Source organism: Apodemus sylvaticus, chromosome 19, assembly GCF_947179515.1.
Source record: "Apodemus sylvaticus chromosome 19, mApoSyl1.1, whole genome shotgun sequence".
NCBI classification, from domain to species: domain Eukaryota; kingdom Metazoa; phylum Chordata; class Mammalia; order Rodentia; family Muridae; genus Apodemus; species Apodemus sylvaticus.
The window spans coordinates 4,746,249-4,768,641 of NC_067490.1; the positions used below are offsets into that span (position 1 = coordinate 4,746,249).

Genomic DNA, 22,393 nt, shown 5'->3' on the forward strand with positions numbered 1-22,393 from the left:
CAGACACTTGTATCATTTAAGCCGATCTAACAAGTCCCTTCGTAATAGACATCCATTCTATCCCTCCGTTCCCTGACTAATACATCCACTCATCTCACTGTCTGCTCCAAGCCCAGACGAGATGTCGCCTATGGCCTGTTCGTTTGGCAATGTCTTCTTCTAGGCTCTAACAATAAAGATTGTCCACGGAATTCTTTTGTTGTTGTTGTTGTTGTTGTTTGTTTGTTTTTCGAGACAAGTTTTTCTGTGTAGCCCAGGCTGGCCTCGAACTCAGAAATCTGCCTGCCTCTGCCCCCCCCACCCCACCCCAGTGCTGGGATTAAAGGCGTGCGCCACCACTGCCTGGCTCAGGCTCAGTCCACGGAATTCTTAGCAAATGAGTGGACAGCAGCAGGCCTTCCTCTGAGTCCCCGGACTGGTGAAGTTCAGAGCTCAGGGTGAGGCTCACAACCGCGGGTTCAGGAAGACTTCCTTCTACGAAGCCTGTGGAAGATCTCTGGAGCGAGAGCTAGGGAGGGGCAGAGGTGGGCAGTGTTCTCCTCCTGGTCTTAGTCTCTGGTTTGTGGCACCTTCTGGATGCACCGGATGAATCTTCTGCTCTCGCTGGGGCAGCAGCCTGGCTCCGGGGAGCGTTTAGAATACAAGACAGAAGCAGCTGGGGGAGGGGGGTCACCTTTTAGATCCCCAAGCCACAGAGAGCCTCCAAAAGGCCTCCAAATGCCAGCTGAGGTGCCTGGCCTGAGGATCCACACAGGTCTTCTGGCAGATCTGAGACAGGGAGTGGGCCATGGGGTGGGTTGGAGGAGAGCATCCTCACTATTTGGCTAGCTGAAGGCTCCTGTTCTCCATGGACCCAACACACACGGGGAGGGGAGGGGGTCATGGCGCCAGGGCTAGACCGCAAACCCCTGTCCTGCATGCATCCCCCGCCCCCGTGAGAAGCAGGGATTAGGAGCTCGGAGGAACCACACTCGCCGAGCTGGGGAGCAGGCGGCCGGGCGGGTGCGGCCTCCGGGTACCGCGGCGCTGCCACCTGCGCAGCCACCGCGCCGCCATTGGCTCGCGGAGAAGCCGCTCTAATCCGCGCCGCCTCCGCCCCCGCGCGGCGCTGCGCTCCGCGGAGTCTCTGACCTTCCTCCTTCCCGCAGCCCCGGAGAGACGCGCGGCGGTCGCGCCAGCCTCCTCCTCTCCTCTCCTCCTCCCCCGGGAAGCCATCCGGGCTTAAGGCTGGGCCGCCGCCGCCCGCTTTGCCGCTCGCCCTGCTGATGGTGTCCGGTGCCCCGGCGCCCAGGTAGGGGCTCTAAAGCGTGGAGACAGCGCGGGTTTGGGGGTGGGGGTGGGAGTAGTGTTGGGGTTGGGGGGAGTCTAGGGCCCCAGTGCGGGATGCAGGTACCCAGCGTGTGACGGCGTTGGATACAGCCGAGGGCAGATACCTGGGGGAGAGGTGGGCGCGCGCCTCAGGATGCTCTTGTGCTTGACCCAGGCAGTGCCAGGATGGCCCCTTGGGGATGCTAAAGGCGAGAGACCTCTACCCTGGGGAAAGGGACAGGAAATAGGATCGTTGGGAAGCTGGGGCCTCCCCACCCCCCCGGTGTTGAGTGTGTTTTTCTGGGACCAGCTGGGATGGGTGGGCCGAGGCCAGCTTGGTGCGTACGTTATTTCGGGATCAGAGTGGGCTGCGGAGACGCACAGCCAGCGAGGTCTGGCTTAGATTACAGGTACTTCCTTCTTTGCTTCCGACCCCTCCCCCCACCAGCTGGGGGTGGGAGGTGGAAGGGGAGAGGAGGTGTCTTTGCGGAGAGGCCCCCGCAGATGCTGCAGATTCCTCTCTGCGCCACACCACACCGCCTCTTCTCTCTACCAACCTCAGCCCATTTGGTCACGGTTGGGACGCTCTTTCTCCTGGTCGTGCTCACCTTTTAGGAGGCCGTGGAAAGGTTAAAGGGTCATTAATGTGTCTGCGACACAGTGGCAAACCCCAGAGCTTGGACGGACCCCAGCTTTTAAGTTCCAGCCTTGCCCCCCTCCCCCCCTCCCCCAAGCCCAGCTCTGCAGCCTGGGGGAACTCACACAGGCGGCACCTGCTTTTTCTAGGCACAACCAGAAATAGCCCATTGTCGGGGCCCTGGCACAGCTGGGGTGCAGATTGCCAGTGGTCTGGGGCGCTCTGCCCACAGCCTGGTTTTCTTATCAGATGTTTGCCTGGCTTCTCAGATCACCCTTTCTAAGCAGCTTCCTGGCGCCCCAGGGGAGAGGTCACCTCCGGCCCTTGAACCCTGTCAGCCTGGAGGTTATTAAGTCTGGCCTGTCCCACTCTAGACCAAAGAGCCTTCAGGTTAAGAATCTGACTTGTCTGTCAGTACTCCAGTGTCTGAGAAGGGCTCCCTCCTCACTGACGAAATGTTTGCAGTATGAATGAATGAATGAACAAATGAATGAACTTGTAAATTCTGGGCAATATCTAGCAAGCTGGAAGATGGAGGGGAGCCCCTTGGGTCTTTCTATTCCTCAGGACCAAAGAGTCACCAAGAAACTCCGTTAGACCTAGGGTTGAATGTCAGCTGTGACTACTGGAGGGGCTTCTGGCCTGCTGCCTCCTGACTGACTTGCTGGCTTCCTAGGAGCTGGCCCTTTGCTGAGCCCCCCCCCCATGTCCCCAGGGACATGTCGAGGGACCCCCCCTGTGTCCCCTGAGAGCCTGGCCCTTTGCTGAGGGGCCCCCTTTCTCCAGGCTTCTGGGTTGGTGATTTCTCCTATGGTGCTGCGTCTCAACTATAGCAAGACAATCCGGGTCAGTTTCCAGGGCTGGGTGGGCCTTGGCCAGGCTTTGCTAGGACTCTGGGTTCTTCTGGGGTCCTTCCCAGTTACCCCAGTGTGTAAAAGGTGACACGGGCCTTTGCAGAGCTCTTCTTGGCTAGCCTTGTCCTTTTGACAGGTGCACAGCCCTCCCTGAGTAGGCGGTGCCACCCTGCCAGTCAGCTGACCCCTCTTCCTCCCCTGTGCTCTGAATTCTGACTCTCAGTTCCTCAGCAAGGCCACCCTGCTCCCGCCTGCCAGCCTTCTGAGGCTCCCTTGCTCTCTCACAGACCCATTGCCCCAGTCTTTGACATCTTCCCCGGGTTATGGAGACAGTCCGTGGTTGAAGGAGGTGTGTCTTCGACTGGTGTCCCCAAGGCCTGACACAGACAGACCTTCACTTCTGGAAAGTGTGACGTAGGTAGTGGGGCCTCTGTGACTTCCGGTCACTTGAAAGGTTCTTCCTCAGGACATACCTGCATCCGGGTGTGGTCATGGGAGACTCATTGAAGAAGAGAAGATTCTGTGGGCATGGCGGGCTAGGAAGGCCAACAGGGGAGGAGCTCTCTGATCCGGTGGTCCTCCCCAAGGAAGCAAGAGGAGGACCTGAGGGGAACATGCTGTGACAAGCACTTTGTGCTGAGCCACGCCCCTAGCCCCTCCCTGGGGAGATTCTGGGCAAGGTCTTTTCTGTGATAATAGAACAGCAGCCCTTAGTTTTACATTTAAAAGATTTTCCCATTTCTATTATTATTGTTATTATTATACTGTTTTGTTTTGTTTGAGACAGGGTTTCTTTGTGTAGCCCTGGCTGTCTTTGAACTCACTCTGTAGACCAGCTTGGTCTCAAACTCACCAGAGAATCTACCTGCCCCTGCCTCTCGAACGGTGGGATCAAAGACATGTGCCACCACTACCTTGCTTAGTATATATATATTTTAATTTTTTTATTACATGTAAGTATACTGTAGCTGTCTTCAGAAACCTCAGAAGAGGGCATCAGATCTCTTTTTTTCCCCCTACCTCAAACCCCTCATCAGATCTCATTACAGATGGCTGTGAGCCACTATGTGGTTCCTGGGATTTGAACTCATGTCCTTCAGAAGAGCAGTTGGATTTCTTAATTCCTGAGCCATCTCTCTAGCCCCAGTATATAACTTTTTTCTTTCTTTCTTTCTTTTTTCTTTTTTTGTTTTTTTGAGACAGGGTTTCTCTGTGTAGCCCTGGCTGTCCTGGAACTCACTCTGTAGACCAGGCTGGCCTCGAACTCAGAAATCCACCTGCCTCTGCCTCCCAAGTACTAGGATTACAGGCGTGCGCCACCACTGCCTGGCAGTATATAATTTTTTTTTAAAGACAGTTCACTGGCCAGAATCTCACTGTGTAGACCAGAGTAGCCTCAAACTCAAAGAGATCCACCTGCCTCTGCCTCCAGAGTCTTTTTGTTACTTTTTATCATGTGTAGATGTGCACGTGAGTGCCAGGTGTGCCCGGTGCCTGCGGAGGCAGATGGTGTTGGATCCCTAGGAGCTGGGGTTAATAGGAAGCAGGGAGCTGCCCAGGGTGGGTGCTGGGAAACAACACATCCTCTGAAGAGGGCACGCGTGTGTGTGTGTGTGCATGTGTGCACACACACATGCACACACACGCGCGCGCACACACACATGTGCACACACACATGCACACACACGCACATGCACACATGCATGCACACACACATGCACACATACATACACACATGCACACACGTACATGCACACACATGCATATACACACATGCACACACACACATGCACACGCACACAATGCACACACGCACACACACATGCACGCACACACACATGCACACACACATACTCACACATGCACATACACACATGCACACACATGCACATACACACATGCACACACATGCACACGCACACATGCATGCACACACACATGCACACACACTCTTGGGAGGCAGAAGCAGGAGGATTAAGAACCAAGTCCAGCCTTGCAGCTGATTTTGAGTCTAACCTAGACTGTGAGGCCGTTTTAAACAGAAAGCTTTCCTTTCTTTTCTTATTACAAACATAATTGGCGTTCGCTGCGAATCATTTAGCTCGGACTGGAAAGCCGTTAGCTGCCATCACAGACAGCCCTTTGCCCGTGTACCTTGCAGTTGATTTCCAAGACCATGAAGGACTGGGACGGGGTGGCCAGGGCCCTACAAGGTACCCAACAGAAGCCACCCACCTCTAGAAGCAAAGCTTCAGTTCAGGGACAGTGGCGATCACAGATGACCCCACGGGCTTTGCACTGCTGGCAGGATCTTCGGGTGTGTCCAGTTAGGTCTCAGCGTCCTCGCACAGCTGCTGGGGACCAGTGTGGGGCATCTATAGACGGGACCTGAGCAGCCACGGTGACAGAGGATGCTTAGCTCCAGGAAGGGTGGACAGGAGGAACCTTTGTGGTCTTTGTGAGGCAGGAGCTTGGATGATATGAAAGTGGGCGTTGGAGAGGTGCCTCGAGTCTTCGAGTTGGGGTTCCGGAAGACTGGGGGGGGGGCCAGAGGCGGTCAGCATCACATGGTGGGAGAATGCTGGTGGGAGGGTAGCTCAGTGGTTAGGGGTACTGGCTGTTCTTGCAGAGGACCTACTGGTTTGGTTTCCAGCACTCACATAGATCAAAACTCTCTGTAGCTCTGGTCCCAGAGCATCTGGTACCCTCTTCTGACATCGCCAGGGCACACAGGTATCCATGCAGGCAAAACACTCATACACATAAAATAAAGCAAGGATATTGGGGGGGGGGGGAATGTAAAAGCTGGTGTAGTAAAATTCGTTTCATTCGTTTTTAGCATAAATATATTCTGAATGTTGCATGAGCATAATTGTAATAAAAGGTGTCTTTTTTTTCTTCATGATATCTCAGTGACAGAGTACATGCTGAGCATTCTCCTGTGAAAGTCCTGGGCTTAACCCTAATAGAAACATTTTGATCTGGGGCTGGTCCAGATCTGGTCCCTTGGAGGATAGACACAATGGCTGCCAACACTGGGGACCCCCCACAGTAGAAGAAGGTAACAAACCTCCACGAGTCGGCCTGTGACCCCTCATGAGTGTACTGTGGTGCACACCGCTCCACGATAAATAAACAAATAAATGTAATGATTAAAAAAAAAAAAAAGACAAACTAGATTTGTCTTTTATCTGAAATCTGAATGGCACTGGCGCCCTTTGGCCTCTAGGTGGCGCTGTTTAGGGCTGCAGAAGGAAAGAGAGAAATATCCTATTTGCTCCTCTTCTGTCCTGGGAGAGGGGTGGTGGGTACTTATTTGAAATTAACGTGTGTGTGTCTGTGTGTGTGTGTGTGCGCGCGCGCGCGCGCGCGCTCAACTGTGCAAGCATTGTGGTTAGGGGAGACCTCAGGCCTTAGGGTCCATCACAAGGCCTCTTATTTTGTCCCACAGGGTCTCTTATTCTTTGCTCCCCGGTCCTCTCTGGCCGTAGGAGCGCTGAGATTACAGACACTTCTGTACCCAGCTTGATGTGTATTCCGGGGACTCAGACTCGGGTCCTGAGGCTCACAGGGCGAGCCTCTTACCCACCGAGCCACCGCCCCAGCCCACAGAGCAGGTTTGAATGCTGTGTCTGTAAACTGATTCTACACGCCGCCAAGCGAGCGCTTGCCCATTCAGATGGGGCAGAGATTTACCAGCAAGGTGGAGTTTCTAAATAAGGTTAATCCAGCGCAGGCAGCACAAATCCTTGCAGTAAGCCTTTTCCTGGCGGAGGGTGTGGTAGACAAACCTTCACATCTCTCGGGGAGCTCTCCCCTTTTTTGGAAATACCATTTAGGGGGTGAGCCCAGTCGGTGCTGTCTTAGCACACAGCGAAGGTCCGTGGCGAGTCACCAGGAGGACGAATCCGGTCAGGACCCCCTTCCCCCAGGTGGTTCTTCATTCTGGTGTCATTTAGTCAGATGCTGTACACCAGGCACTGTTTTAGGTGCCTGGGGATACTGGGGGCAACGTGAAAAGATAACTGTGACTCATGGTAGGTCAAAGCAGGAGACTTTGTATATGATTAGGATTTGATTGACTATTTATTATTATTATTATTATTATTATTATTATTGCCTTGGCTGTCCTGGTTTTCGCTCTGTAGACCAGGCTGGCCTCAAACTCAGAGATCTGCCTGTCTCTGCCTCCCAGAGTACTGGGATTAAAGGCGTGCACCACCACCGCCTTGCTTTTTATTTTTAAGGTTTTAAAGTGTGTACAAGTGTTTCATCTGCACGTACGTCCGTGCACCGTGTGTGCCTGGCATCTGCTGGGTGTCAGGTCCCCTGGGACTGGAATTAGAGATGGCGGTGGGCTACCCTGTGAGTGCTGGGAACTGAACCCAGACCCTCTGCCAGAGAAGCCCGTGTTCTTCACCATTAAATCATTTCTCTCGGACCCTTTTTAAATTATTATTTTACATTTATTAATTTAGTCAGGAGGTATAGGACAAGGGGACGGAAGAACACGCCTGTGTCACAGTGTCCTTGCGGAAATTGGAGGACAACTTCTGGGAGATGACTCCTTCCACCGTGAGGGCCCTAGGGATGACACGACTGAGGGTCCTAGGGCCAAGCCAAACTCAGGCTTGGCCGCAAGCATCCTTACCCGCATCTCAGCCAGCCTGGGTTTGTTACTTATTTAGGGTTTTCATCCCTGAGACAGTGCCTCGCTCTGTACCTGACTGTCCTGGTCCTTGCTACAGAGCCAGTTGGCCTCAGCAGCTGTCTCATCTGTCTGTCCGTCTCCACCTCCCGAGGGCAGCATTACCAGTCTCACCACACTCAGCCTCTTTCTCCTTTTCTTTTCAGACATAGTCTCATGATGCTTCCCTGGCTGGCTTGGAACCCTCAGAGATCTGCCTGTCTCTGCCTCCTGAGTGCTGGGATTAAAGGTTTGCACCAGCCGGGCGGTGGTGGCGCACGCCTGTAATCCCAGCACTCTGGGAGGCAGAGGCAGGTGGATTTCTGAGTTCGAGGCCAGCCTGGTCTACAGAGTGAGTTCCAGGACAGCCAGGGCTACACAGAGAAACCCTGTCTCGAAAAAACCAAATAAAAAAAAAAGGCTGTGTGACCGTGAAAGGCAGTCTGTGTTCTGGTTGAGCTAGGCTTAACCTCGGGAGACCCCCGCAGATATTCTGCAAGGGACGGACCGTTGGCCGTGCTCCCAGACACTAGGCCTCTGACAGGAGCCCTCGGTTCTCTATAGTTCTGTGGCCATCAGTCACGTAGGGCAACGCCCCAAGACCCTGGTAGTGCGTCTGGACTCCACCCCCACAGTCACCTGGCAACAGCTAGGTAAGCTCCTCCCCACGGTTACATGGCAACAGCCAGGTAGGCCCAGCCCACTATAGAAGGGATGCTTGGCCCCTCCTCCCTGTCTTCTGCTTCTCTCTCCTCGCCCACTTGCTCCCCCTCCCTCTGCATCCCTTTCCCGCTCTTTCCACGTGGCCTTGGCGGGCCTCTACTTTTCTACTTTCTCTCTCTACTTGATATCTCCTCTCTCCTCTGTCTTTAATTTGTAAATTTAAAATAAAAAGATTTATTTATTAAGGGTCATCGTGGCACACGCCTTTAATCCCAGCACTCTGGGAGGCAGAGTCAGATGGATCTCAGAGTTCGAGCCTGGTCTACAGAGCAAGTTCTAGGATAGCCAGGGCTACACAAAGAAACCCTGTCTTGAAAAAAAAAATCATGTATGTACGTATGTTTGTATGTGCGTGTGTACATATGTGCGCATGTATGTATGGCTCTAGAGCGCTGAGCCATCTCTCCAGCTCAAGGACTTTCTTTTCTTTGTTTGTTTGTGTGAGACAGGGTCTCTCTATGTAGTCTTGACTGTCCTGGAACTGGCTCTGTAGGCCAGGCTGGCCTCAGACTGATAGAGAGAGAATCGGCCTGCCTCTGCCTCCTGAGTGCTGGGGTTAAAGGTGTGCACCATCATGCTGGGTGTAAAGAGTTTCTTTTTTTAAAAAAGTTTTTTTGGGGTGTGTGTGTGTGTTTGTGTGTGTGTGTGAGGAGACATGGCTCAGTAGTTAAGAGCACTGACTGCACGTGCAGGGGACCCGGGTTTCGTTCCCTGCACCCACGTGGTGTGGAGGCTTGCATCTACCTGTATCTCCAGTTTCTCTGGATCCCACGGCTGCTTCTTATGGCATCCGAGGTCACTGAAAGCCCGTGGCACGCATGTACTCACATAAGGACACACACACATACACACACACACACACGAAAATAAACAAACAAATAACAATATTTTACAACCAAAAAAAATTTTTTTTGTTTTGTTTTTTTGGACTTGTTTTATTTCGAGACAGGGTCTCTCTGTATAGCCCTGGCTGTCCTGGAACTCACTCTGTAGACCAGGCTGGCCTTGAACTCAGAAATCCACCTGCCTCTGCCTCACGAGTGCTGGATTACGGGTGTGCACCACCACCGCCCAGCTTACAACCAAAATTTTTAAATCAGATTTTTGTGCACGTGCACACGTACACTCGTGTGGAGGTCAGAGGACAACTTGCAGAAGTCGGTTCTCCCCTACAGTGTGGGTGTCAGGGATCAAACTCGGTTGTCAGGCTTGGCGGCAAGCTCCGTTTCACACCGAGCCATCTTGTCTGCCATAGGGACTTTGGGCAATTTTCTCTTCTGTTTCCTTGCCTCCCTCCCTCCCTCCCTCCCTCCCTCCCTCCCTCCCTCCCTCCCTCCCTCCCTATTTGCTGTAGCATTGGAGATGGAGCCCAGGGCTTTATACATGCTGGGGAATTAAGGTTAGCCTGAGCTACGTGTCAGATCTGAGGGTACCCTGGGCTACTTGAGACAGCAATCAAAAGAAAACCCTGAAGACCGAGATCCGGCCTGTGCGCTGTGATTGGCAGACACCCCCCCCGTCCCCCCCCCCCCCCCCCCGTCTGCTTCTGCGCATGCCCTCTGCTCCACCTGGCCCTGGCTGTTTTGTGAGTCATCCTCGGCTTTGCCCGCACAGTCCACAGCCCGGGCTCTGGCAGGGTCCCCCGCACTCTGTGAGGTGGTCGCTGGGTTCTCCCGGTGCTGCCAGCTGCAGGAGATCGGCTCAGCGCTGCATCGGGACCCTCAGAATCACGGCTTCCTCAACTTCCGCCTCTCCTCCCAGTCTCCGCTTGATGCTTCTGGACTGGGGTGGGGGGACACCACAGGACCGCCTGCTCCCCTGTGCTGAGGGTCCCTCCTCCCATCAACTCTTCAGTGACCTCCCAGCCGGGCCCAGTGATGCACACCTTTAGTCTCAGTCTGCAGGAGGCAGAGGCAGGCGGCCCTCTGTGAATCAAAGGCCAGGCACAGTCCCTAGGAAAGGTTCGGGGCAGCCAGGGCTGCATAGCGCGGCCTGACAACTACAGCAACAACAACAGCAACAACCCAAGTCTTCAAGACGGCTCAGGCAACTGCCAACAAGCCCAATGACTTGAGTTTGATTCCCGGGCACCAATTTTCCTCTGACCTCCATATGGGTACCATAATATATGTACATAATACATACATATATTCATACATACATACACATACATATCACTCACACACGTATAAATATTAGAAAAATTAAAAATAAAACAAGCCAAATTCACACTTGGAAAACGAAAATAGGAGGTTCTGGGGGTTCGAGGCCCTCCTCTCCTACAACCAAAAAATATTTTTTTTTTGTTTTGTTTTTCTGGACTTGTTTTTTTTGTTAGCCTGGGCTTTATGTGACCCGGTCTCGGTCTCACAGTGTAAGGTGGGGATGCGGCTCAATTGAGGGTGTGCTCTCCTGCCTGGTGACGTAAACCCTCCCAGGCTGGTGGCTTCTTGCGCCCAGCTGTGCGCTCAGCTCACTGTACTAGATACGGAGGAGTCAGTTTTGAGTCTGGCCTGTGTGCTGGCCACTCAGTGAAGGGCACACACTCTGTCCTTGTTCCCTGGACGCTTCCGCCCAAGTCCCAGGGCCCCAGCGGAGCTCTGCAGCCTCGCTGCCCAATGGCGGCTGTGTGCCGTGCACCGTGCTGGGTTCCTTCACGTGCACAATCCGATGATGCTTGGTGGGCGTTGCTTTATTTCGTTTTTCCAGTGCTGGGAGGAAACCCAGAGTCCCAGTATGCCAGGCAAGTGCTCTCCCAGTGAGCTCCAGCCCGGATCTACATGGGTATACTGAGTCACAGAGGGCCCTCAGGCTTCCAGCCAAGGCCCCTCAGCGAGTGTGTGATTCCAACGCCAGGCTGTACGGAGGCTTTTTTCTCCTGTCCTCCGCCCCTCCTCCAGTGGGGTATCGGGTGTCCCCCTATCTCCAGCCCCATCAGGCTGCAGCCCCGCCCTGTGCCCCGGCTGGGTATTGGGTGACTGGTTAGGATCTCACCTGTCCTACTTGACAAAGTTCTTCTGATGGATTCCCTCCTCCCCCATCTCCTGCCCCCCCCCTCATCTCTGCCCCATTCCCAGACCTTTCTCATTGGCCCTGAAGAAGGGGCAGACCCTGCTCAGCAGGGCATGATGGTGGGGGAAATGGCTCCCCTCCCCCCTTGGCACAGGACACACAGGGAACTGGGCTGGACCCAGGGACAGGGTAGGGCCCAGGGAAAAGGCTGAAAGTGGGTGGCAGCTGCCAGGGCCCTCGAGCCAGGCTCACAGAAATCAAGTCTTGAGATACTGAGGAGGGAAAGCAGGTAGGACTGGTCTGCCTGGGAGGTGTGTGTGAGCAGGAGACACAGGATGGGGGCTTCACAGGAGGCCTCCCTGCTCCACAGGGCTGTGGCAGTGGAGGCTGAGGCCACCTGAGGTCTGTGGGCTTCCTTGGAGGCTGTGCCCCTCTGGTGACACTCAGGGAACATTTATGTGAGGGAGTTTTGTTCTTTTTTTTTAAGACAGGGTCTCATGTACCCCAGATTGGTTTCAAACTCACTGTGTAGCCAAAGATGACTTCGAACCTCTGATCTTCCTGCCTGTAGCTTCCCAATTATCAAGGTGTGCCCAGTTTCTCTGGTGCTTGGGATAGAATTGAGGACCTCGTATACGCTAGGCAAGCACTCTGCCAATTGACGTACCCTCACCAGCCTACACTAGTATACATATGTATATGTATATGGATACATATATGTGTGTATATGGATATGTATATGGATATGTATAGGAATATGGATATGTATACATATATGTACATGTGTGTATATGTATGGATATGTATAGGGATACATATAGGTACATGTGTGTATGTGTAGGGACATATGTATAGGGACACGGACATGTGTTTATATGTATAGGGGATATGTATAGGGATATGGACATGTGTATATATGTATAGGGATATGGATACGTATAGGTACATGTGTGTATATATACATATGTATATGTGTGTATATGTATATGTACGTGTATAGGGATATGGAGTGTTGCCATGTGTGTGTGTATATATATATATATATGCTTTATCACTTTAAAAACTTACACTTAATTTGTTTTTTGTTTGTTTGTTTTTTGTTTTGTTTTTTTTGAGACAAGGTTTCTCTGTATAGCCCTGGCTGTCCTGGAACTCACTCTGTAGACCATGCTGGCCTCCAACTCAGAAATCCGCCTACCTCTGCCTCCCAGGTGCTGGGATTAAAGGCGTGCGCCACCACCGCCCAGTCACTTAATTTGTTTGTATGCATTTGTCATGCATCCACATGGAGGTCGGCTTGCCAGAGTGGGTTTGCTCCTTTACCATGTGGGTCCAGGACACTGAACTCAGCTTAGCTGGTGTGTCAAGGCGTGCCTTTCCCTGCTGAGCCCTTCACCATCCCCTCCTTCACTTTAGAAACAAAGTCTCTTGTAGCTCAGGTTGGCTTCAAATTCCCCACCCTCCTGCCTCTGTCTTGTGTGCCGGGATTGCCGGCATAGACGGCCACACCCAGCTAAGCATTTTCTTCACAGCAGAACGCATCAGGGCCTTAATGTGCTGTGGTGCAAATGTCAAGGAAGTGCCAAGCCATCAGGACACCCTTTAATGCGTACGTAGTGGGCAGTTTGTCCGGACAGTTAGACAGCACTCCAAGACCCGAGCCATTAATGCCTGAACAGAGGAGCTGAGGCGGAAACACATTACAGAGCCAGAGCCAGTCTTGGCGGCTACTTGGCGGTTGGAGGGTCAGGGAAGACGAAGTGCACAGACAGTGAAGGGTCAGTGGTGTCAGTTTAAGGCGGAATGGGGCAGGATAGACAGCCCTTCAGAGCAAGTCAGCTGATCTGTGTGGTCCTAGAACAGCACACACCTCCAGTTGCACCTGACAGGTCCTGTAGACTCCCCAAGGCCAGGTGTGAATCCCGGTGCAAACGGGGGTGTGGGGAAGGATGGTGTAACCATGGAGAACTGTCAGTTGACAACTGTGCCCCTGGGTGCAGGGTGCTCTAGGTGAGGAGACCCCGTGTGGGGATTCGGGGAGCATTCTGTGCCTTCCGGTCACTTAGCTACGAATCTGACAGTCTTGAAAATAAAGGGAGGCTGGAGATGTCTCGGCGGTTTAGAGCACTTGTGGCTTTTGAGTCTCAGCACCCACAGAGAGGCTTAGAACCGACACTAACTTTAGTTCCCAGGTTTCAGACCTTCTTGAGCAAAACATGCGTGTATGTGTGTGTGTGTGTGTGTGTGCATGCACTCGTGTGTACATGTGTGGTGCCTGTGCACGTCACATGTGCACGTGCAAGTTCATGCTCGTATGTATGCCTTTGTGTGCATGTGCACACACGTGTGCAAATGTGCATTGTGTGTTTGTGCACACATGCACCAGAGTGTGCACGTGCGTGCACGTGCGTGTATACACAACCTTGCATAGCTGGTAAAGGCTTTTTTGGGTTTTTTTTTTTTTTTTTTTTGATTTGGTTTTTTCCGAGACGGGGTTTCCCTGTATAGCCCTGGCTGTCCTGGAACTCACTCTGTAGACCAGGCTGGCCTTGAACTCAGAAATCCACCTGCCTCTGCCTCCTGGAGTGCGGGGATTACAGGCGTGTGCCACCACCGCCCTTTTTTGTTGGAGGAAACACAGTGTTTCTGAAAGGGGGACAGGAGGAGGAACATCTTTCATGTTGCAGCAGAAGGCAGAGCACGGTGGGGCAGGGGCAGCTTCGAGGCACCGCCTTTGTCTGCTCGCGTTTTCTCAAACAGCACAGTTGTCAGATGTGGGGGAGGGGAGGTGCTGTGAGACAGCGTCCTCCACAACTTTCCACTGTCGCCTTGTGACTTGGGTGCGACTGACCGTCCCGGCCCTGCAGATGAGAAAGCAGGACCAGGGAGCTGGAAGCGGCAGGGAGAGGCGCCCATGATGGGGCATCACCCCCTGCGTGGCGGTTTGTCCCCGCCACCTCGCAGGCACCGTTCCTCACCGCTGTACAGTATGGAGGTGCGAGCGTTAGGAAGGTCTGAGCTGGGCTCTGGGCGAAGATTCGGAAACTGGAGGCTTCAATGCAGGAAGCTGCTCACAGAGTTGTCCCCTATCGAGATGGTGGCCGGGTCCTCACATTCCTCCCTGGCCAGTCACAGGGCACAGGCCGCGCGTGTGTGTGTGTGCGCGCGCGCGCGTGTGTGTGTGTGTGTGTGTGTGTGTGTGTGTGTGTCTGTCTGTCTGTCTGCGTGTGTCCCGCCACTGCCCTGTGTGGCTTGCCAAGCGGCCCAGACACTTTAGCTCCTGGGTTTTAATCCCTGATGCCAGACTCCTCAGCTTCCTGTCAACACCGGGCAGGGGGACCAGAGACACTCAAGCACAGACTTCTGCCCAAGGACAGTGGCCCTTCCTTCCTCAGATCTCTGCGGACAGCGAGCCTTTTGCTTAAGATCTTTGGAGAACAGGGGCAGCCCTTCCGGCCCGCAGGGTTAGCCCTAGTCAGCTCACCATAAGTGGGCCGGCCACAGCTGAAGGGTCATGGGATTTGCTGGCTCCAGTGAAATCAGTGGAAGCCTGGGGTGTAAACCCACAACCCTCCGGCCTGTCGCTGGGTGTGGCAGGGAGTAAAGATTCCCCTCACCCTGTGGTTCCTAAGGAGATGGAGTCCACCTGGGGTGGGGCCGGGCGGGGCGGGGTGGGGCTGAGCATCGCAGTGTTCTCACAGTGTGTGCACAGATGGCTCCGCAGCCTCGAGGGCTCCGATGTGGTACCTCAGATGCATAGTTTTTTTTACCACCTTTCTTATTATTTTATTTTGGTTTTAAATTGTTAATTAGCTTATTTTGGAGGGACAGGGTCTTATGATGCTGTCCCGGCTGTCCTCGAAATCACAGGGACCTGTATGTCTTTGCTTCCCAAGTACTAGAATTAAGGTATCCATCATTATGGCCAGCCTTTTTATTTATTTTTACTTCGATTTTTTGTTTCTGTGCATTGGTGTTTTGCCTGTGTGTATGACTGTGGGAGGGTGTCAGATCTTGGAGTTACAGAGAGTTGTGAGCTGGGAATTGAACCTAGATCTTCTGGAAGAGCAGCCAGTGTTCTCAACTACTGAGCCACCTCTACGACCTCTACTGTAAATTTTAATTTTTTTTTAAAAACTTAAAAAAAAAACGTTTAAATTTAAAAACTTTAAAAAAATTAAAATTAAAAAGTTAAGTTTTTAACATTTTTAAAACTTTAAAAATAGATTTATTTACTTTATTTTATGTGTATGAATGTTTTGTCTGCATGTATGTATGCATACTATACGCCCACGGAAGTCAGAAAAAGGTGTTGGATCCCTGGAACTGGAGTTACTGATGGTTAGGAGCTACCATGTGGGTGCTGGGAATCGAACCCAGGTCCTCTGCAAGAGCAGCCAGTATTCTTAACCACTGTCTGCCACCTCTCCAACTCCTAGTTTTAGTTTGGGGACAGGATTTCACGTAGTCCAGGTTGGCCTTGAGGTTTCCGTGTAGCTGAGGATGACTTGAACTCTTACCCGGCCTCCAGCCCGCGTGCTGGGATTGCAGGCCTTGCTGCACCCTGCTTCTGCCGGCTGTCAACCTGGCTGTCTTCTAGAGTCTCAGTCACTGTGGCCCTGCTCTGTGGCAGCTCTGACCTGTCTGCGCTGGCCCTCAGCTGGGGTCCAGCAACCCTGGCTCCCTCAGGGGACATTATCTGGGACTTCCATCCAGTGACAGAGTATCTGCCGGGCCTCCTTGGAGAAGCAGACCCTGGGTGGAGTCCAGGTCCGAGGTGGCTTATCCCCCAGCATGCCCACGCTGAAGGCAATAGAACCCTCACCTCTCCTGTCATTCCCCAGGTGCCAGAGCTGTGTCCCACTGGGCTGTAGAAACAGTGGCTGCTCCCCAGTCCCCAGACATGCGCTGCTGTCTGTGGGCAGAGGCCAGGGCCTCCCGCTGCCATCAGAACTGCTGTCCCTCACCAGGACGGCAGCTCTGGAAAGGTCAGAGGGCACAGAGGGGTTGAGTCTCAGGATCTTTACATGGGCTCTGGGGCATGGAATGCAGGTTCTCCATGCACGCCTCACCAGCTGAGACATCTTTCCTGTTCTTGTTCTCCTCCTTTTCCTCCTCTCCCTCTTCTTCTCCCTCTTCTTCCCCCTCTTCTTCCTCCTTCTCTTCCTTTTCCTCCCCTTCCTCCTCCTCTCCATCTTCCTCCTCCTCTTCCTCCTTCTTTGTGGTTCTTTGAAACACAGTTTCTCTGCATAGCCCTGACAGTCCTGGAATTCATTGGTAGACAAGGCTGGCCTTGAACTCAGAAATCCACCTGCCTATCATTCAAACCCTTTTTTTTTTTTTTGAGACAATCCAGGCTGTTCTTGAACTCAAAGTCCTGCTTGTGCCTCCTGTGCCTCCAGGCCTACTTAAGCCTTTCCTGGTTCACGCCTGGCAGGAGCACCTCTTATGAAGGCTTTTCTTCATCAAGATTCCTAATCTCTGCCCTCCCCTACCCACCAAACCAGCTGGATTCTACTCCGCTAGGCGTTAGGGGGCGAGCTAGCCAGGTACATGTAATTATACTAACGTGTGAATGACTGACATTTCTTCCAGTAACTCTTGCAGTGACTGTTTAGGTGTGTATGAGGAGGAGGCTTGGGCACTGGGGACGTAACACGTGGTGACAGGCGCTTATTTAGTATGTTGTAGGCTCTAAGCTTAATCAGTCTCCCTAACACAAGTATCACCCAACCAATGATAGCTAAATAAATGGTTTTGGAGATGTTAAATGGGAATGAACTAGAAATATTGAGAATCTCTCCCCTACACTTGTACCATTGATCAAACTCATAGACATGACAATTAAAAGTAAGAACGGTGTCTGGGAGACAGCTCAGCCATGGAGGGAGCAAGACGGCACCACTTGCTCTTGCAGGGGACGCGGTTAGATCTCCATCATCCATGTCTCTTCACAGACATCCTTCTGGCCTCCGAAGGCGTCAGGATTGAATATGATGCACAGACATAGATACAGTCAGTATACTTATACCATATAAAATAAAAATAAATCTAGGGGCTGGAGAGATGGCTCAGAGGTTAAGAGCACTGTCTGCTCTTTCAGAGGTCCTGGGTTCAGTTCTCAGCCCTTATATAGCAGCTCACAACTATCTATAACTGCAGTTCCCTGGGATCTATCGCCCCCTTCTGGTCTCCTCAGGCACTGCATGCACATGATGCACATGCATGGGGCAATACATTCATACGAACAAAAAAAAAAAATCTTAGCCAGGCGGTCCTGGTGCACGCCTTTAATCCCACATTTGGGGGGCAGAGGCAGGCAGATTTCTGAGTTCGAGGCTAGCCTGGTCTAAAGAGTGAATTCCAGGACAGCCAGGGCTACACAGAGAAACCCTGTCTTGAAACACCGCACCCCTCAAAAAAGAAAACAAATCTTTAAAATAAAATATTAAAAAAATAAATCTGGAAAATAGAATCAAAGCAGAAATGGGTCTGGGAGCCCGCAAGATGCTTGCTGACAAACCTAAGACTGCTCCGGGGACCCGCGCAGCAGAATGGAGGACACTGACTTGCGTATGTTGCCTCCTGACCGCTATGGTTGTGTGTGACACACTCAGTTGTTTAGGCTGATCTTGGATTTTTTTTTTTTAATTCTCCTGCTTTAGTTGTGTGCTGTTGGTGCAGCAAGCCAGCATGTCCAGGGATAAAGAACTTATGTAATCCAACAACAGTTTAAAATTAGGCATGCAGCTGGGCCTGGGGCAGCGCCCTGGCTTCTAGTGCTAATGCCAGCTCCCAGGAGGCAGAGGCAGGAGGAACTCAGCAAGTTCTAAGCCATTCAGGGCAACATAGTGAGACTTTGTCTCAAAAAAACCAAACCAGACATGAAAATAGCCCAGAGAGATAACTCTAGTTAAAAGCACTGGCTACTGTTGCCCATGTTCGATTTCCAGGACCCACAGGAGAGGGCGCCAACATTCTGTCACTTCATCTCCAGGGGTTTGCCACTCTCCTCTACCTACCACCCCCAGCACCCAGACACACTGGACGTAGACACACAGAAACATACATTTAAAAAATGGAATTAGTAATCATTTTTAGCAGGCATCATGGTGCACTCCTTTAGTCCCAGCCCTTGGAAGCCAGATGCAGACAGATCTCTGAGTTCAAGACCAACCTGGTGAGAGAGTGAGACCCTCTCTCTCAAGAACAAGGCTAGTCTGGTGACCCTGTGTGATGGTTTCTATATGCTTGGCCTAAGGAGTGGCACTATTAGAAGGTGTAGCCCTGTTGGAGTAGGTGTGTCATTGTGGGTATGGGCTTTAATACCCTCATCCTAGGTGGGCGTGGTAGCAGACACCTGTAGTCCCAGCACTTGGGAGGCACAGGCAGGTGGATTTCTGAGTTGGAAGCCAGCCTGGTCTACAGAGTGAGTTCCAGGACAGCCAGGGCTACAAAGAGAAACCTTGTCTTGAAAAAAACAAAACAAAACAAAAAACAAAAACAAACAACAACAACAAAAAAAAAAAAAAAAAAAAAAAAACCCACCTCATCCTAGCTGCCTGGAAGCCAGTCTTCTCCTAGCAGCCTTCAGATGAAGATGTAGAACTCTCAGCTCCTCCTGCACCATGCCTGCCTGGATGCTGCCATGTTCCTGCCTGGATGATAATGGACTGAACCTCTGAACCTGTAAGCCAGCCCCAGTTAACTGTTGTCCCTTATGAGACTTGCATTGGTCATGGTGTCTGTGCACAGCAGTAAAGCCCTGACTGAGACATCCTATCTCACAAAACAAAAAGGAAAAACAGCAAGCAAGCCCTGCAGCTGGGAGGTTGGGCACTTGCAAGGCCCTGGCTTCCGCCCCCAGCTCTGCACAAAACCAAAACCCAAAAACAAGCAGGAAAAGGCTGTGAATAGACACTTTGCTTGAGAAGACACACAGATGGTCTGCGAAACAGTGTCCAACCTCAGTAATCACTAACAAAATGCAAATCAAGTCCACAAAAGATGCCACTTCACACTTGCTGGTGACAGCCGTTAGCCCCAAAATAGAAAAAACGGTCATTGTTGAGGAGGATATAGGAACACCAGGACGAGATGCCTTGCACGAGACTGCAAAACTGCGCCATCCACAGAACAGCTGGTCCTCCGTGGGATCCAGGAACTGAAATCTTTGTTTCCAATTCTTCTGGGTACTGGAAATTTTAAGTACCTCAAAGAAGGGTTTCAAAGGAGAGACTAAGGCGATAGTAAGGAGATACTGGGCCTCGAGGGCCATGGTTCTCCTGGCTGCAGCACATTGGCAGATGAGTGGGTAAACAAAATGTGGCGTGCATTTAAGATGGAACGTTACCCTGACTGATGGAAGGCAGTTCTGAGACGTGCCCCTGCATGGGCGACACTGAAGTAAAAGAAGCGTGAAGTTCTGAGTTCCAGTCCCCAGCACCCGCCTTCAAAGGCCAGGTGTGATTATGGCTACAAAGTGAGACTTTGTTTCAAAAACATTTTAGGGGCTGGGGCTGGAGAGCTGGCTCAGCGATTGAAGGCAGGTTTTTTGTTGTTGTTGTTGTTTCAGGATTTTTTTGAGACACGGTTTCTCTGTGCAGTCCTGGCTGTCCTGGAACTCCAACTATAGACTAGGCTGGGGTTGAACTCAAGAGATCTCTTTGCTCCTACCTCCTGAGTACTGGATTAAAGGCGTGCACCACCACTGGGCTAGGATTGTGTTTTTAGCCTGTGCGCTTCACATGTGTGAGGGAGGCTAAACTCGTGTTTTGACTTTTTGTTTTGAGGCAGGGTCTCATTGAGTTAATCCAGTTTCGCCTTGATCACTCTGTAGCCCAGGCCGACCTTGAATTAGACATTCTCTCGCCTCTGCCTCCCAAGTTGGGAAAAGAGCCCTGAACCGCCACCGCAGCCTGCAGTGTGTGCTTTAACCAGTACCCACTCTGCTGAGAAGCTCCTCGGTCTGAGGTCACTTCCTCCCAGGAGACACTCGGCAATGTCTGTGTGGTTTTAACATGTCTTGGGGGAGGGGTGCCCCTTTGACCTGGTGGAGTCAGGCCAGGAATGACGCTCCTGTCCCACAGAACCCAGGAAAGCCTCATATATCAGCAAGTGCTGAGCCGGTATGTACTTGTGTGTGTGCACATGTGAGTGTGTGTGCACATGCGTGCGCACCTGTGTGTGTGCTGGAGATGGAGCTCACGGCCTCCCTCACACACGCTAAGCACATACATGCCACTGAGCCATACCCTGTGCCCTCCCCCGCACACATCCAGGACCAGCCGGGAAGGCAGGGGACAAAGGGCTGTGGGGCACAGACACTCACTTCCACACTTGACTTCCACACTTGAGTTGGATGTCCCCACTGTCCCCTGCAGGTTGAAATAGCAGAAATAGCCGTGTGACTCGGTGGCCCAGAGTGCCTGGGTGTTGTCATGAGGGAAGGCATAGCTCCTGGTCGTCTCCTCCGGGGGCCGGCTGGGCTCGGTTCACCTCATGTTATTGCTAATGCTGTTCTATGGAGCACCGGGGCGTCATCTCTAAATATAGCACATGACTGTGGAGGCTGCTGCATCCCTAAGTGTGGGCTGTCCACTGTGGGGGGTCACAGCAGAGGAGGCTGGGGTACGGGTGCAGAAGCAGGCCTTGGGTTCTGTAAGGCCTGGCATTGGACACACTTGTGCTTTTGTCTTCCTCCCTCTTCCCCTCCTCCCCTCCCTCCTCCCTCCTCCCCTCCCTCTTCCCATCCCTCCTCCCCTCCCTCCTCCCCTCCTCCTCTTCCCTCCCTTCCTTTTCTTCTTTTTTAATGGATGAGGCAGCTCCTCAACCTTCAGACACCCCAGAAGAGGGCCTCAGATCCATTTACAGATGATTGTGAGCCACCATGTGGTTGCTGGGATTTGAACTCAGGACCTTTGGAAGAGCAGTCAGTGCTCTTAACCGCTGAGCCATCTCTTCAGTCCCCCCACCCCCTTTTTTTACTCTCTAGACCAGGTTGGCCTCCAACTCATGGAGATCCGCCTGCCTCTGCCTTCTAAGCACTGCCTGTTTTGTGCGGTGCAGGAGAGGGAAGCCAGGGCTTCATGTAGGGTAGCAAGCCCTCCAGCGAGCGAGCCGCATGCCCAGCCCGCATTCGTGTGCTCCAGTGGCCCCTCTCAGTGTCCACTGTCCCTTGGACTTCCTGCTTCTGGAATGTCCAGTTGGTGGCCCAGGCTGTGTTTTTTTTTGTTGTTGTTGTTTTTTGTTGTTGTTTTGTTTTGTTTTTTGTTTGTTTTTTTGAGACAGGGTTTCTCTGTATAGTTCTGGCTGTCCTGAAACTCACTCTGTAGACCAGGCTGGCCTCAACTCAGAGATCCACCTGCCTCTGCCTCCCAAGTGCTGGGATTACAGGCGTGTGCCACCACGCCCGGCTCAGGCTGTGTTATTAATTAATGGAACTGGGGAGCTGACTTGAGACAGTTTCACTGCGTAGTCCTGGCTGTCCTAGATCCCGCTCTGTAGACCCAGATGGCCTGATCTCAGGTGGTTCTCACACTTCTGCCTTCCCAGGGACGGGATTAAAGGGGTGCTCCACCACGCCCGACTTAAATGTGTTTTTAATATTTATCCGCTTGTCACCTTGGTGTGGTTTTATCTTTGAGGAGGATTAGAAGCCTACCCACAGTTGAAAGTCCTTTAAGCTGATTTAAATATCCCATACTGGGAGAGTGCAGAGAGAATGTGAGAACAGCTCGATAATTGTTATGTTGTTACTTCAGCTCACACTGTAGAGAATACCAGAGAAGTGGATCCTGTCTTCCGCCTTGCTCTCTGACTTGATGCTCCCAGATGTGTTACCAGGAACTCTGTGTCTGTCACTGAGACCTCATCCCAAGTCACCCACAGGAGTGTCCTCTCAGGACAGGGGTGGGGGGTGGGGTCGGGAGTTGGGGGTGGGGGCCGGGGGTGGGACACTTCTTTTCTCTCAGTTGCCTCTGTCTCCTGAGCAAGCCACTGTGATCTGTTTTCCCTTGGACAAAGTGCTGCTTCTCAGTCTGTTTTCTGGTTCTTGAGAACCCAGTGTTGTGTTTGCCTTGGTGCTGCTGGTTTGTGTTTTTTATCTATCTGGGTGTTTCTGTTTGTTTGTTCTCCTGCCCTCTCTTTGACCACCTCTCTCTGGACTCAGAC

General features: G+C 52.2%; 1 protein-coding gene across 1 annotated transcript in view; it reads left to right on the forward strand.

Annotated features, from left to right (window-relative positions):
- The first annotated feature begins 1,077 nt into the window (after positions 1-1,077).
- Positions 1,078-22,393, forward strand: part of Pacsin1 (protein kinase C and casein kinase substrate in neurons 1) — a 49,426-nt gene continuing 28,110 nt past the window's right edge. The window contains 1 exon segment of the mRNA XM_052163605.1: positions 1,078-1,291. The gene's annotated coding sequence lies outside the window, so the exon portion shown is untranslated.